This window comes from Ptychodera flava, unplaced genomic scaffold, assembly GCF_041260155.1.
Source record: "Ptychodera flava strain L36383 unplaced genomic scaffold, AS_Pfla_20210202 Scaffold_34__1_contigs__length_2629520_pilon, whole genome shotgun sequence".
Classification (NCBI taxonomy): Eukaryota; Metazoa; Hemichordata; class Enteropneusta; family Ptychoderidae; genus Ptychodera; species Ptychodera flava.
Window position 1 is genome coordinate 336,344 of NW_027248356.1, and position 15,067 is coordinate 351,410.

A 15,067-nucleotide genomic window follows, 5' to 3' on the forward strand; every position below is an offset into this window, starting at 1 on the left:
ATATTAACCAATACTTAAATTAATTTTAGTACCTTTTTGATTCATCACAATTATTGATCAAAACGGAAACTATTCAGACGCTACTCCTCTTTTTTACTAAGTAATTGAAAGTGATACTCAGTTCAAATCATTTTAAAAATTTTAGGTAAAGACTCATTATTATGATTCCTTCATGGCCATGCTACTGCTGAAGATATGCTTGAACATTTTACTGAGGCTATAGATGATCTGGATCTAAGAAAGCTGCTTCAGATTTCAATGGATTGACCAAACATCAACTTGAAGTTCCATAAGTTTCATGTAGGCCAAGCAGTCAACGATTGACAAATCATTGCTGAACATTGGATCCTGTGGGCTACACATCGTTCATGTTGCTTTTAAACAAGTGCTGCTGCTTCAGGATGGCCAATACAAGACCTTCTAAAGAGCATATACTCCCTGTTTAAAGACAACAGCTTGTAGAGAAGATTTGTTAAAGCAACTGCCTCTGATGTTATTCCTTTGAAATTCTGCAGTCACAGATGGGTGGAAAATCTCCCAGTATCTTAAAGGGCCATTAAGTTATGGTCAGACATCAAGAAGTATGTTACAAAGGTGTCTGAAGGGAAGGTCCCTAACCTCAAGACAACATCGAATAACTCTATAGCATCATGTGTGCAAGATCAGCTTTTGGTGGTTAAGCTTCATTGCTTCCAGTCTGTTGCACAACGTGTAGCACCATTCTTACTTCACCACCAAACAGACAAACAATGATCCATTTTCTTGTTGATGACCTCAAGAGACTGTTTACCACTACGCTAAAGCGAATTGTGAAAGATAACATCATCCAAGAAGCAGACACAGTAACAAAACTCCTGAACATTGACTTGAAAAATAAGAACATTCTGGTCAATTATTCAAAAGTAGACCTTGATTTTTCAGCTGAGCATGAGCTCAGGAAACTGAGAGCACCATCCAGTAAGGTTAGTGTTTCTGATAGACAAGTTATGCGGCTAAGAATGGAATGCAGAGATATTCTACTGATAGCTGTGACTAAACTGCTTGCGAAGTGTCCACTTTATTACCAAGTGGCAAGAGCTATGTCTTGTCTTGATCCAAGAAAGCTTGAGTCAGAGAAAGACAGAAGTAAAGGAGGATGAGAAAGACTTCTCAACGATATGGTGGAGGCTGGCCAAGTAACTGGTGGTGCCAGTGCATGTGATGCCATACTGCAGCAATTTTAAGAATTCACACACACTGTTGTTTCTACTGCAGAGATTTTGACCCGTATGACGACAATAGTAGGGTGGATGTGCTCCTATATGAAACCATGGGAACAAGCAAACACTTTGGTCAGCAGTGGAAAGTTGTGAAAAATCTCCTTCTACTGTCACATGGACAGGCAGCTGTGGAAAGAGGTTTCTTGGTGAATAAGCAAATGGAAGTGGAGAACCAGCAAGAACAATCCATAGTTGCTCAATGCCTAATTTATGGCCAGATAGAGAGTATGGGTGGTGTAGAGAAAGTTCATATTACCCCACAACTTCTGATATCCGCAGCATCTGCCAGGCAAAGATACCATGCATATTTAGCAGACCAGAGAGAAGGAAAGAGCAGCTTCAGGCAGAAAAAGGAAAGATTTGCTTTCAGATATTGAGGATCTAAAAAAAGTAAAGGAAGAGACTTGAGACTGATATAGTTGAACTTAACAAATCTGCTGACAAGTATTCCGAGAAAGCTGAATCTACTGGTAAAATATCTTTTGTTACAAAGTCAAATAGTCTTAGAAGGACTGCAAAAGAAAAAAAAAAGCTGAAATAGAATCAGTAGCTACACAGTTAAAAGAAAAAGTTCAGATATTAAAGCAGTAGATACATACAGTGTGTCTATAGAAGTCCAGTATAAATTTGTTTTCATGGTCAGGAGCCCTGGGAAATTAATGATTTTAGTTGAAATAGCCCTGGAATACTGGTCAAAAAGCCCTGGAAAGCCCTGAAATTTTATTTGTACCAAGGTGTATGAACCCTGAGACAGGCAGAAGAGTGACCACCAGTATAAACTTGAGTATGCACATCAACAACCTGTTGTTTGAGTGAGGTACCCAACCACAGATGCAGAGTTTGTGCTGTTCCTCTCTGTATTGATGGCTGCTTTGAAATATACCACACTTTCAAGCTCTAAGCCAACATTGATCCGGCGACATGGTCAATAAATACTTACAGCTTGTAAATTTAGTTAGTACAGTAATTAGTACTGCACACATGCCAAAACACCCTTTCCAGGGCCATCACATCCTCCAACAAGAGAACTACCAACAAATAAATGACTAAATAAATGACTAAATAAATAAAAAGAGAAAAAGACACAGTGACATATGATGTACTTGGAAATTGATAAAACTACCTACCTAGTGGTATATGCCCCTCCACACCTATTTTACTTATTCTTGCAGCTATTTTCAACTGTGGGGGCGATGTTCAGATTGCTTATTTGTTTATATATACACACACACACACACACACACACACACACACACACAACACATATATATACACACACACACACACACACACACACACACACACACACACACATATATATATATTATATATATATATATATATATATATATATACTGAAAGACCCATGCTATTTACTCTATCTTGAGACACAATTATCTTATATCTTGACATCTGAAAAGCAAAAACGTTTACAGTACAGCTTATCTTTAGCTTCTGATGTGGATGAACTACTATGAGTAATAATCCAATGTTTATAAAAAATAAAAAAATTCAAAGCATCGATTGCATTTCTCTGATACCACTGGTAAAAATGCTTTTTTATTCATGTCATTTTTTTAGTCCCAAACGACACCGTCCAGGGTGACTTATAGGTTTCGTCATGTCCGTGCGTCTGTGCATGCGTCCATGCGTCTTTGCGTGTGTAGGTCCGTTCACGCAGATATCTCAGAGATGCCTGGAGTGATTTTATTCAAATTTGTACAAAGATTACTTAATATGTCATACATGTGCACGTCGATTTGTTTTGTGATACAATCCGATATGGCCACCCTGCAGCCATATTTTTTATGATTTTTTCATGTACGGAGCCCTAACTCAGGCACATCTCAACTGATTTTATTCAAACTTGGTACAAGGACATTGACTCATATCATACATATGCACGTCAATTTGTTTCACAATATGATCAATTAGGGCCGCATGGCGGCCATTTTGTTAGAATTTTTTCATGTACATACCTGTAAATCCGGCACTTTTCAACTGATTTTATTCAAAGTCTGTACAAGGACATTTATCTATATCATGCATATCCACATTGATTTGTTTTATGATACAATCCAACATGGTCGCATGGCGGCCATTTGGTTACAATTTTCCATGTACGGAGCCATAACTCAGGCACATCTCAACCGATTTTATTCAAAGTTGGTAAAGGACATTGACCTATGTCATGCATATCTACATTGATTTGTTTATTGATACAATCCAATATGACTGGCTTTTTCTTTTGCAGGGCAGCCATTTTGTTATGATTTTATCATGTACAGAGCCATAACTCAGGCACATCTCAACCGATTTTATTCAAAGTTGGTACAAGGACATTGACCTATCATACATTTGCACATCAATTTGTTTCACGATATGATCCAATATGGCCGCATGGCGGCCATTTTGTTACAATTTTTTCATGTCCTTAGCCATAACTCAGACATGTATCATCAGATTTTATTCAAAGTTGGTACAAGGACATTGACCTATGTCATAAATATGCATGTCAATTGGTTTCACAATCCGATGCAATATAATGGCTGCCTGGTGGCCGTTTTGTTACGATTTTTTCAGGTACAGAGCTATAACTTGGACATATTTCCACCAGTATCGTTCAAAGTTGGTACAAGGACATTGACCTATGTCATACATATGCACATCAATTTGTTTAAGGGCATGTAGCAGTATCATGTAAATTATTGAATTTCCGTAATTAGCCTGATATGTAAAGAAATACTACATCAAATTTCATGAAACTTGGTATAGATGTTAGGCTCACATTGCTTTAACAGTGAAAAAGACATTTATTGGTGTCAAGTTAATTAATTTGTAATTGCAAATGTAATGAACTTTCCTAATTAGAGTGATATATCCACAAATACTGTGTGAAATTTGATGAAACTTGGTACAGATTTTGATCTCATACTGTTGTGAATACAAATCTATGACACTAAGTGGTATCATTTATATATACCGGTATATATAATTGCTAGTTTGCATTATATAATGGATTTTTGTTTTTAGGGTGAATGTCCAAAGTGCTGCATCAAACTTTATGAAATATGGTACCGGTGATAATCTGTCAGTTTTAGGATAGGATGAAAAAATGTTTGGCAGCATCATGTTGATTAAGTACTAATTGATTCATTTTAATGACCTCTTGTAATTAGTATGGCGGTTTACATTGGTTTTAAGTTTTCAGCGCCGTGGAACTCATTTTGGCCACTAAGCCCCATCTGTATCACAGTATTTTTAATAACAGAACTTATTAATGAAGAGGACTCTTTCCTCTCAGATGACTTGTAATTAAAGAACCCGTTAACAAGTGGGGGACTGTGTCTTTGTCAATTACTTGTTGTTCACTTCAGTAGTTTTGCGGCTTTGAAAGAAAAGAACAAATTATCGTAGTAAACTTGAATTGCAAAGGGTATTCCTGCAATGATGTCTTGAGAGAATTAATTTGTAAATTTGTTGTTGGTCCCCGCCGACGAAGTCTGGCGGGGACATATAGATTGGGTCCCGTCCGTCTGTGCGTGCGTGCGGTGCGTCCGTCCGTCCCTCTGTCCGTCCTGAGCCGTGTCTCAGACACTGCTGAACCAATTTTGTTCAGGCATAGAGACATATAGCACTATGACCTACAGATGCACATCGATTTATTTTGCGCGACGATTCAATATGGCTGCAAGGTGGCCATATTTTTGCAATTTTTCATGTCTTTAAACCATAACTCAAAGATCCTTGAGCCGATTCTGTTCAAACTTGGCACAAAGGCATAACACTATGGCGTACATATGCATGTTGAATTATATTGCAATACAATCCAATATGGGCGTGAGGCGGCCATTTTGTTTGCGATTTTTCATGTCTTTAAACCATAACTCAGACATCCTTGAACAGATTCTGTTCAAACTTGGCACAAAGGCATAGCACTATGACCTACAGATGCACATTGAATTTATTTTGCGATACGATCCAATATGGTCGCAAGGTTGCCATATTTTTGCGATTTTTCATGTCTTTGAACACTAACTCAAACATCCTTGAACCGATTCTGTTCAAACTTGGCACAAAGGCATAACACTATGGCCTACATATGCATGTCAAATTATATTGTGATACAATCCAATATGGGCGTGAGGCGGCCATTTTGTTTGCGATTTTTCATGTCTTTGAACCATAACTCAAACATCCCTGAACCGATTCTGTTCAAACTTGACACAAAGGTATAACACTCTAGCCTACATATGCATGTTGAATTATATTGCGATACAATCCAATATGGGCGTGAGGCGGCCATTTTGTTTGCAATTTTTCATGTCTTTGAACCATAACTCAGACATCCTTGAACAGATTCTGTTCAAACTTGGCACAAAGGCATAGCACTATGACCTACATATGCATGTCAAATTATTTTGCGATACGATCCAAAATGGGCGTGAGGCGGCCATTTTGTTTGCGATTTTTCGTGTCTTTGAACCATTAGCTCAAACATCCTTGAACCGATTCTGTTCAAACTTGGCACAAAGGCATAACACTATGGCCTACATATGCATGTCGCATTATATTGCGATACGATCCAATATGGGCGTGAGGCGGCCATTTTGTTGCGATTTTTTCATGTCTTTGAACCATGACTCTTAAATATCCTTGAACCGATTTTGTTCGAACATGACACAAAGGCAAAGGCAAAAGGCAAAGGCAGAAATGACACTAGAGGCAGTGAGGGCATCATTATGTGTGACGTAATCAAAAGTTCCTTCAATGGTCATTACCGGCAGACATGGGTCAATTTTAATGAACGTTCCTCTGATACTTTATTATGCAAGTCACAGGCCTGATGCACCCGTTGCATCAATGTCATTCCACAGCTTAACACCTAGACCACTGCTACCTAGACACCAAAGATTATAACAAAATGGACAAACGGGGACTGTGTCATCAACGATGACTTGTTGTTTATTAAAAAAACACTCAGTTTGAAGTCCCACTCACAAAAACTTTAATAACGTTTTTTGCAGAGAATAATTATGATCTAACATGTCTTTCTCAGCAAAATAATAGTAAAGTTTGAGGAAAACAGAAGAGAAAAATTAAAAAAGTATTTTTTTTTACAAAAAATAATTTTGCAAAGTTTTGAATTTTAGAACATCAAAACATTCTGTTCCATTTCATTGCAAATACATTTTGGTACCTCAAAATGCCATTTCTGTTGGTTTTAGATGTAATTGTGGAAAGTTAGAACAAAATAGTTGAGGATATCCATGTTGTCTCGTTACTGGCAAAAAGTCCTTGTCCGGGGGTCTGGTACCAGTTCAATGGCACCCTAAGAGTTAAACAATGTTAAAGTGATAAGTTTTTCAAGCTGCAGGATCTTTGAACGTACCTGCCAAATCCTCTCGCAAACCTCATGCAAATACACCTACACCCGAAAGTGGCTCCAGATGAATAAAATAATAAATAATAAAGCTGGGCAATGAGCCAAGGTGCTTTATGAAGAGTGGCATGTAGTACTGTAGTTACAATGCTAGGGGCACAGTTAGTCTGTTTAATGCAGAGGAAACAATAAGGGGTCGAATCAATGAGGGATTGAAACCCATTGAAGCTCCCCTCCACCTGGTGACGGTAAAGGAAGAAATTACCGCTAAATTAATATCTATCTCTGATTGGACACTTCCCATTGAGCACCGAAAATGAGTTTTATCAACTACCGGCGGGTGTATCACCTAAAGCAGCAAAGAAATACCCCATTTGAGTTGCCCTAAGAACAATTAATGGGATTTATATTACCATGGCCTGTCCATGAAGTTTTAGTTGGTCGAGCTGAACCATGTGACTGTCCACAAATACACAGTAATGGCTTGTTTTCATGCCAGTGAATGTGAATAATATCGTTAACACAGTAACTTTACGGCTAAAATGAAAATAAACAAAGATCATAATCAACCACAAAATAAAATGGAGCATTTGTTGGCGAATTCAGACGTTTTTTTCAAAAAAATCTCCGGATTTGCAAAATTTTTGCAGCGCTCACTACTCACTGACAGGTTCTGGGCCCCGTTGTCGTTCGCATGGGAATTGTCGTACATTTTGACGGTTTTTTCGGGATTCGAATTCGTTGATAATTAATTGAAATAACAGACTCCGTGCTGATCATAAACATTTATTTATTGGAGCAGGGAGCAATGCCAAATTAACGGGCTCGGCAAGCCTCGCCCGATAATTTTTGGCTTTCCTCTCGCCCTTGCCCATAAATAAATGTTTATGATTAGCACGTCGTCCGTTATTTCTATATTTTTGTGTCAACATCTTTTGCAGTGACATTGTACACATTCAGGCATGGGTACTGGAAAGGGCACAACAAGTGACAATATCAGAAACATTACCCCAAGCGAGTCATCCTGCTGGATGTCAAATATTCATCCCACAATTTCTGAATACAGTTCTGCTGTGTTCAACATTTGTATCAATGGAAGACGTTGGAGATGCTTTAGTTGAAGGACTTGCCTGCCTTATCATATCTCTGTCAACATCAAGGTTTTTACCAACAACTTGAACTAGCATTAATAATCTGACATTAGCAGATACAGTGCTTGCATTGTGTCATTGCAGTGGCTATGTACCGCTGTTGACAGTGATCAGCAACGACATATACACATTGCTCCAATGCACCATCTCCCATAGCAAAACATTCTACCCTTTTTCCTTCTTGACACCCTATATAATGTACAAGCTATTAAGATATTGGATGGTCAATGGGAAACTGAATCATTTTGTATGTCACACTATTACTGAGGTGATGACCTGTGGTGTAGCGCCCTCAGTGGCACATCAAAGGGTGAAATGAGAGCCAGTCAATTTTGAACGAATTGCACAATATCATGGCCTAGAATAAATTCTGGGTAAAGTCACTTATTTTTGATCAAAGAGAAGGGGAGGATCAGCATTCTTTTCAAGAATTCACAAGCAGTTCAGTATTTTTTCGTGCCATTTTGTTTTTGAAAAATATTCCCTTGAATATAAATTTATTTGCAGGCCCTTGCAGGAAAATGAATGTACATGGATTTACACATGCATAACATGTGCTGGTACCTATAGGTCATGGTCAATTGAAACTAAATGGTTTGGAAGGCAAGGGTCATGTTCATTGTTATATCAACATTTGGCAGTTACTGTATAACTGTACAACGACTTATTTGAGGTGACACTGAGGAATACTAGTTTTTGCTAATAAGAACATATGTACAATGTAGTATGTGACAGTTTTTAATTCAAAAGCAACAGGAGCATTGCTGAATTGCATGACATGTAAATCTTTTCTTACAATTGCAGATAAAGAAGGAACAGCATCTCCATTGAGGGCAAACAAATCAGATGAAGCAATAACATCAAATGAAGCCACCAAATCAGACGAAGCAATGAAAGCAAGCAATCCAAAGTCTCGTGAGTAACTGTGTTTGACTTCTTTGTCAGAAACATGTAGGTTATCAAATAAATAGGTAGTTGTCCTTCGTTGTTTGTTGTCAGCCGGCTGTTGTCTTTCATTGTGAATTGTCTTTTTGCATAACTAGCTGCCCAAAATTAATCAGCTGTCAAATAACTTTTATATTCAGGATATCTTTAAGGATACCTAGGGAGCCGTCAGTATATATGGCCTAGGGGTGGGGTGGTGGTTGGAGGAAATTCATCAAAAATTCTGAAATGTTGAGTAACCCCCTTCCAACCATCATGAATTTGAGTAAACCCGAAATTTCGAGTCCCCCCTTCAAACCATTATGAATTGGAGTAACCGTCCTAACTCAGAAACTTGGTAACCCCCATTTAGAAAAGTGAAATACCAATCAATGTATTTGTAAAATTCATAAAATACATCAACGGTAAAGTCCTTTCGAATCCTGATGTATCCTGCTAGATTATCATAAGTTTTCTCATGATGGTTGAAAAAGGTGAAAGCAACATGCCATTAATAGTGACAATAATATGGTCTAGAATAAACTCTGTTAGGGTTATTTATAATCGATCAAAGAGAATGTGAGGATCAGCATTTGTGTCAAGAATTCACATGCAGGTCAGTACTTTTTCGTGCCATTTTGTTTTTGAAAAATATTCCCTTGAATATAATTTATTGGCAGGTCCTTGCAGGAAAATGAATGTACATGGATTTACACATGCATGACATGTGCTGCTACCTATAGATGATGGTCAATTGAAACTAAATGGTGTGGAAGGCGAGGGTCCTGTTCATTGTTATATCAACATTTGGTAGTTACTGTATAACTGTACTAAATATCACTTATTTGAGGTGACACTGAGGAATACTAGTTTTTGCTAATAAGAACATATGTCAATGTAGTATGTGACAGTTTTTAATTCAAAAGCAACAGCAGCATTGCTGAATGGTTCTACTCTGGAATAAAAAGGACGCGATGCGTTCCACACACTCAGTACGCCCAAATAATCACGTGATGCCGGTACAAACAAACCCACATGTGTACTAGCGCGTATGGAAATACACGTACGTCTATGCGCGTTTGCGCACATGGCTTTGTTTGTACCATGGTCGATTCGAATTCCGGGTTTGGCCTATTGCATGACATGTAAATCTTTTCTTACATTGCAGATGAAGAAGGAACAGCATCTCTATTGAGGGCAAACAAATCAGATGAAGCAACCCAAACAGATGAAGCCTTGAAATCAGACGAAGCAACAAAAGCAAGCAATCCAAAGTTTCGTGAGTAATAATGTTTGACTTCTTTGTCAGAAACACGTTGGTTATCAAATAATCAGGTAGTTGTCCTTCATTGTTTGTTGTCAGCTGGCTGTTGTCCTTCATTGGTAATTGACTTTTTGCATAACTAGCTGCTCAAAATTAATCAGCTGTCCAATAACTTCTATATTCAGTATACATGTCCTTATGGATACTTTTGGAGCCGTCATAATTAAAAATTATTATATTGTTTTTGAAAAAAAGATTAACCATCATTTGAACAAATCAGAAATCTTAACAAATCTGGCTGAGGTTAACCCTAGGACTTGGTGTTTGGTTATGCAGTAAACAGATCCAAACGATGCTGTGTTCCCGTCAGAATGTCTGGCCTTCTCTCAGCAGTCGAACATACCGGTAGTAGTAAATGTTACATCCATGCTATGATTAAACTGTGTATTGTCTCAGAAACTCTGAGTATAAAAAAATGTTTAACCCTTAAAGTGCCGCGTCGGTTTATAAACCGACACGGCATTCTCGCTCTCAGCGCCACGTCGGTATATAAACCGACAGTGGTTGCGTTCTATGCTTATGCCTAACTCAGCTATGCATTGCCGAACTCAGCCAGAAGGAGGGTATTCCTGACCCTTTGAACCCAGTTTAGTACCATATAAGGACTAAAATAATGACATCATGATGCCTAACAATCGAAAATTCCAGTAATTTATGCGAGCTTTCTTCAAAGAGGTCAGCGGTTTTCATGAATATTTAATCAGGTCTGCAGTTTCACCTGTACGCGGATACGGCCACAGTGCATTGAACGAAACATTACATACGTTTTGAAAGCTTTACCATGCCGTAGACATAGAAGACAACTATATTATGCCAAGCTACTGCCCTCTGGGTGATAGAAATGATAGATTTTACAGTTTTTTTGAGAATATTTTACGGAAAAATGACGCGATTTGCTGACCAAATCGATCGCGATAGTGAACTTCGAACGTATCGGCGGCCAAGATGGCGGCACTGTGTGATGCCTAACTCTCGACAGGGAACCCAAGGTTAAGGTTTTCGAAGTCGAAAACATGCAAGATTGTGAAATTTTAAGGATTTGGTTAAATTGAAGTGTATTTTGTGAATTTTCAAGCGTTGGACTGCCAAAAAGCCCCTTTAAACTGTTGATATTTGACCTCCGGCCGTCCTGGAGCGAGACGGCCATGACAGTCGACCGGGTTTGTAAATGAAATGTAGTTGTTCCGAACTGTTGACATTGCGAGACATTTCCTACGTGTTACGCATTTTTTTTAACTGAAATAAACCGGACATGAAACTTTTTTTCTCGATACTTTGTGGTTTCTTGCCATTTCGTGGCGGATTTTGTGGCATGCTTGTCAAAATACGTGATCAAACTGCGCGAACGGATTGACTAGTATGTATTGTAGTATGAGTCCGTGACTCGATAAGCCACAGATAGTTACACACGCGTACGTGAATTAAACTAATGTAAGTTGGGTCAAACACCAAAATTAATCGATAAAAAGGTTAGTGAAATGTGTTTTTGTCTTCAACTCTTCATTATAATTATACCGGCGGTTCAAACTATACAGAGTCAGTTGAATATGCCCTATAGTTGTGTGCATGTGTTGCACAGTAGTTACCCCTCTATGTACAATATGGAACCCTGTTGTCTCTGTGTATGCAAATTAATTGTTTGTGTTTACAGGCAAACAAGACTATAATTGATTTCTTCTAACTTTGAAGACAGATACTAACAAGAAATCGTATGATAGATAGTAAACTGATGACAAAGTGGATATGTACACTGAATTTTTCTCTGGAAAATCATTTCCACTAGAAGAAATAAAATATATAAACAAGCAAACAAATACAAACAGACAAACATACAAACAAATACAATAGACAAGTAAACGACAATGCTTGGGCAATGCAATCATGCCGATGCTCCATACACAGTAGTTGTCAATCTACATTTAATGTACTGCATGTAAAATATTATTTGTATTTTTGTAGAGATGCATTTGCACAGGAAGCATTTGTATTATTTTGAAAGACACTAATTGTTTGTTTGTTTTTGTTTATTATTTACGTATGATGTTACATGATGCTGAAATCGTGTACTTGAATTTGTGTCTTTCCATAACATGAAAATTTTATTCAAGTTTGAAGGCCGTTGATGAATTTTATACATTTTTAGAAACTTTTTATCATTTTCAGTGAATTTTGAACAAAAAACGAGCATTTTAGCCCAATTTTACACCTTCAATGTGTAAATTGAAACTTTTCATTGTCATAGAGAGCTTCTTCATATCCTGAGCTTTGGAAATAATAATGGGTTGTTAGGGTTTCTCGTCACAGAAAATGAACTGCACCAGTCTGAAAAAAGCATAACATGTTGAGAAGTTGGGTTCAAAAAGTCCTTGGCCTGGCAGTTGCATTGCATAGAAAGTCTATGGCACTTTAAGGGTTAATATACTTTGGACAATTCATAAACATACCAGTGCCATGATGATGCTTTTGCACAATTGCTGAACCAAGACCAGATTGGCCGCTGTCACACTGTATTTCTAAGTGCTTTGCAGGATCATAGTAAGCTAACACTGGTGTAGAAGTTATCAACGACTTGAATTGAGTGAGTGCTTGTTCCTGCTTCTCACTCCAGTGCTATTCAGTATCACTATGAGTCAGCTGTCTGATGGGCTTCATCACATCAGATAAGTGTGGGAGGAAACAGTTTAGATAGTTTACCATTCCACTGAGTCGCTGAACATCTGTGATATTATCAGGTCTGGGCATTTTAGTGATTGCCTCAATCTTTGCTGGGTAAGCTTTCAAGCCCTCTTTGGTCAACAAATGTACATAAAAGGGAGGCGTTGGACAGACATAGCTCAAATTTATCTGGGTTCAGGCTGATTCCTTTCTTGACTTCTCAGCAGGAGCTTCTCCAAGTTGGCATCATGGTGAGGATCGCTTGTACCTATGACAAGAATATCATCTGTGATGCAAAACACTCCAGGCCTACCCTCTAGAGCTTGGTTTAACCTCTTCTGTAAAATCTCATTGGAGACCTTCAGACCAAAAGGTAGTCTCAGCCAACGATATATATCAAATGACGTAATGAAGGTAGTTAACAAACTAGACTCCTCATCAAGGACTAAGTGCCAATACACTGATGACACATCAACTTTTTGGAACACTTCAGTGTTGGACAACTCTGGCAGGAGTTCATCCAAAGTAGGTAGCTGGTATCTTTCCACTTCAGGGCTTCATTGAGAGGTTTTGGATCAAGATCGATTCTATTTCACCAGAACTCTTGGTAGTTGTGATTAACTGGCTGTTCCATGCAGTAGGCTGGTCTACTGTGGTCAATACTCCAAGTTTGGTAAGGTGATCAAGTTCTGCCTTTAACCGTTTTCTCACCGAGACTGTCCTGATATGGCCTGCAAAGTGATGGGTACTACATCTTGGTCAACGTGCAGGTGTACCTCACCTTCTAGCTTTCCAGGCTTATTGTTGAATACATCTGGATATCTACTAAATATTTCTTCTTTGTTGTAAGCCCTTACAGAGTTGACTGCTTTAAAGTTTTCTCTGTGTACAGATAGTAATTTCATCTGTTCAGTTGCATGGAGACCAAGTAATGGAGTCTGGTTTTCACTGGACTATGACAAACTCCATTGAGTAATTCTTGCCCTATTTCGAGTTGCTCACTTTCAGACGATATACGCCCAATGGTTTTACAGTTGTGCCGTTCCACATGACAAGTGTATTGTCACAGGACTTAATCTCTTGTACTTTGAGGTACTTTGCAGGCAAAAGATGTACTGTAGCTCTGCAGTCCAGCGTGAAGTCTACTAGCTTCCCATTGACAATCATTTCAGCATGAGCTTCTTTATCATTAGTGCTGACTGCATTTACTTTCACAGTGGTCACTCACTCAGACTGGTAAGAGTCACTGGATCCAATAGTTTCATGAATGGTGTGAGTCTTATGTGTCTTGTTACACTTCTTCGCACAGTGGTTTCTACCCTTGCAAGACTTGCCTATCTTACCCCTAGCTGGGCACCTTGTCTTCTCTAAGACATGAGAGTAGCCACTGAATTTACATTCAGCAACTCGTTTGACTTCTGAGTTTTCTTTCTTGTTTCCTTCCCTCTACATGGGACGTTTGGGTTTCTGTTTGATCTTCACTTTGTTTACGGGTAGAATCTGCTGTTCATTCAAAGTTTTCTTCTGTGAGTTTGTCACTTCAGCACTTAGGCATATGTCAATGGCTTTGCTCAAACTGAGTTTATGTTCTTGCAGGAGACTTTCTTTGATAGCATTCTCTCTCATGCCAACAACAAGATGGTCTCTGATGAGCAAATCATGCAAACACTGACAAAAATTGCACGATCTGGCGAGACTCAGAGCTGTGACGTAAGCATCATAGTTTCTTCCGCCTCTTGAACTCGTTTGTTGAATAAATATCGCTTGTAGGTTTCATAGGTCTGTCCAACGAAATGATCATCAACTTCTTCAGCACAGTATCGAGCAGAGTTTTGTTTTTGTCAGGTCCATAATCGAAACTGTTGTATATTTTGAACAATTCCAGCCAGGACAATCGAGTGTAGAAATAGAGCAAGATGATACACTGAAGCCTAACTATGTAGCTGTGTAGTGATACTGTAGTTCTCCCATGTTTACTTCCAAAGTTTCCATTTCTCAATCATATCTGTGCTGCTACATAGGTCTAAACGTGGAGGAGGTTGAATTTGTGGCGCAATGGGCGCAGCAGCCAAGACTGGAGGGGCACCATTACTCGGTGCATTCTCTTCAGGAGAAGTCATGACGATCGGTTATGTGTTTCAGACACAACAAATATAGCAGGACTGCGTGCGTAGTTGTGCAAGTCCACTGAGTGTTTACTCACCGTCGGGTTTCTATAACTTTTGCAGGTTGACTCTTCGTTCTCAGTCTCAATATAGTAGTCGAGGGTTCGTTCTCAGTCTCAATATAGTAGTCGAGGCATTCTAGGCTCTTTGCGGACCGCTGCCACCATGTTTCATGCTGATCTTTGTGATCTAGAGGGTGGACATGA

At 38.7% G+C, this 15,067-nt stretch overlaps 1 long non-coding RNA gene across 1 annotated transcript in view; it reads left to right on the plus strand.

Annotated features, from left to right (window-relative positions):
• LOC139127663 (uncharacterized) overlaps positions 1 to 15,067 on the plus strand; it is a 155,244-nt gene that overhangs the window by 129,789 nt on the left and 10,388 nt on the right. Inside the window, exons 4-5 of the long non-coding RNA XR_011551072.1 lie at positions 8,598 to 8,708; positions 9,886 to 9,996. This is a non-coding gene — a long non-coding RNA (uncharacterized lncRNA). The remainder of the gene's footprint in view (positions 1 to 8,597; positions 8,709 to 9,885; positions 9,997 to 15,067) is intronic.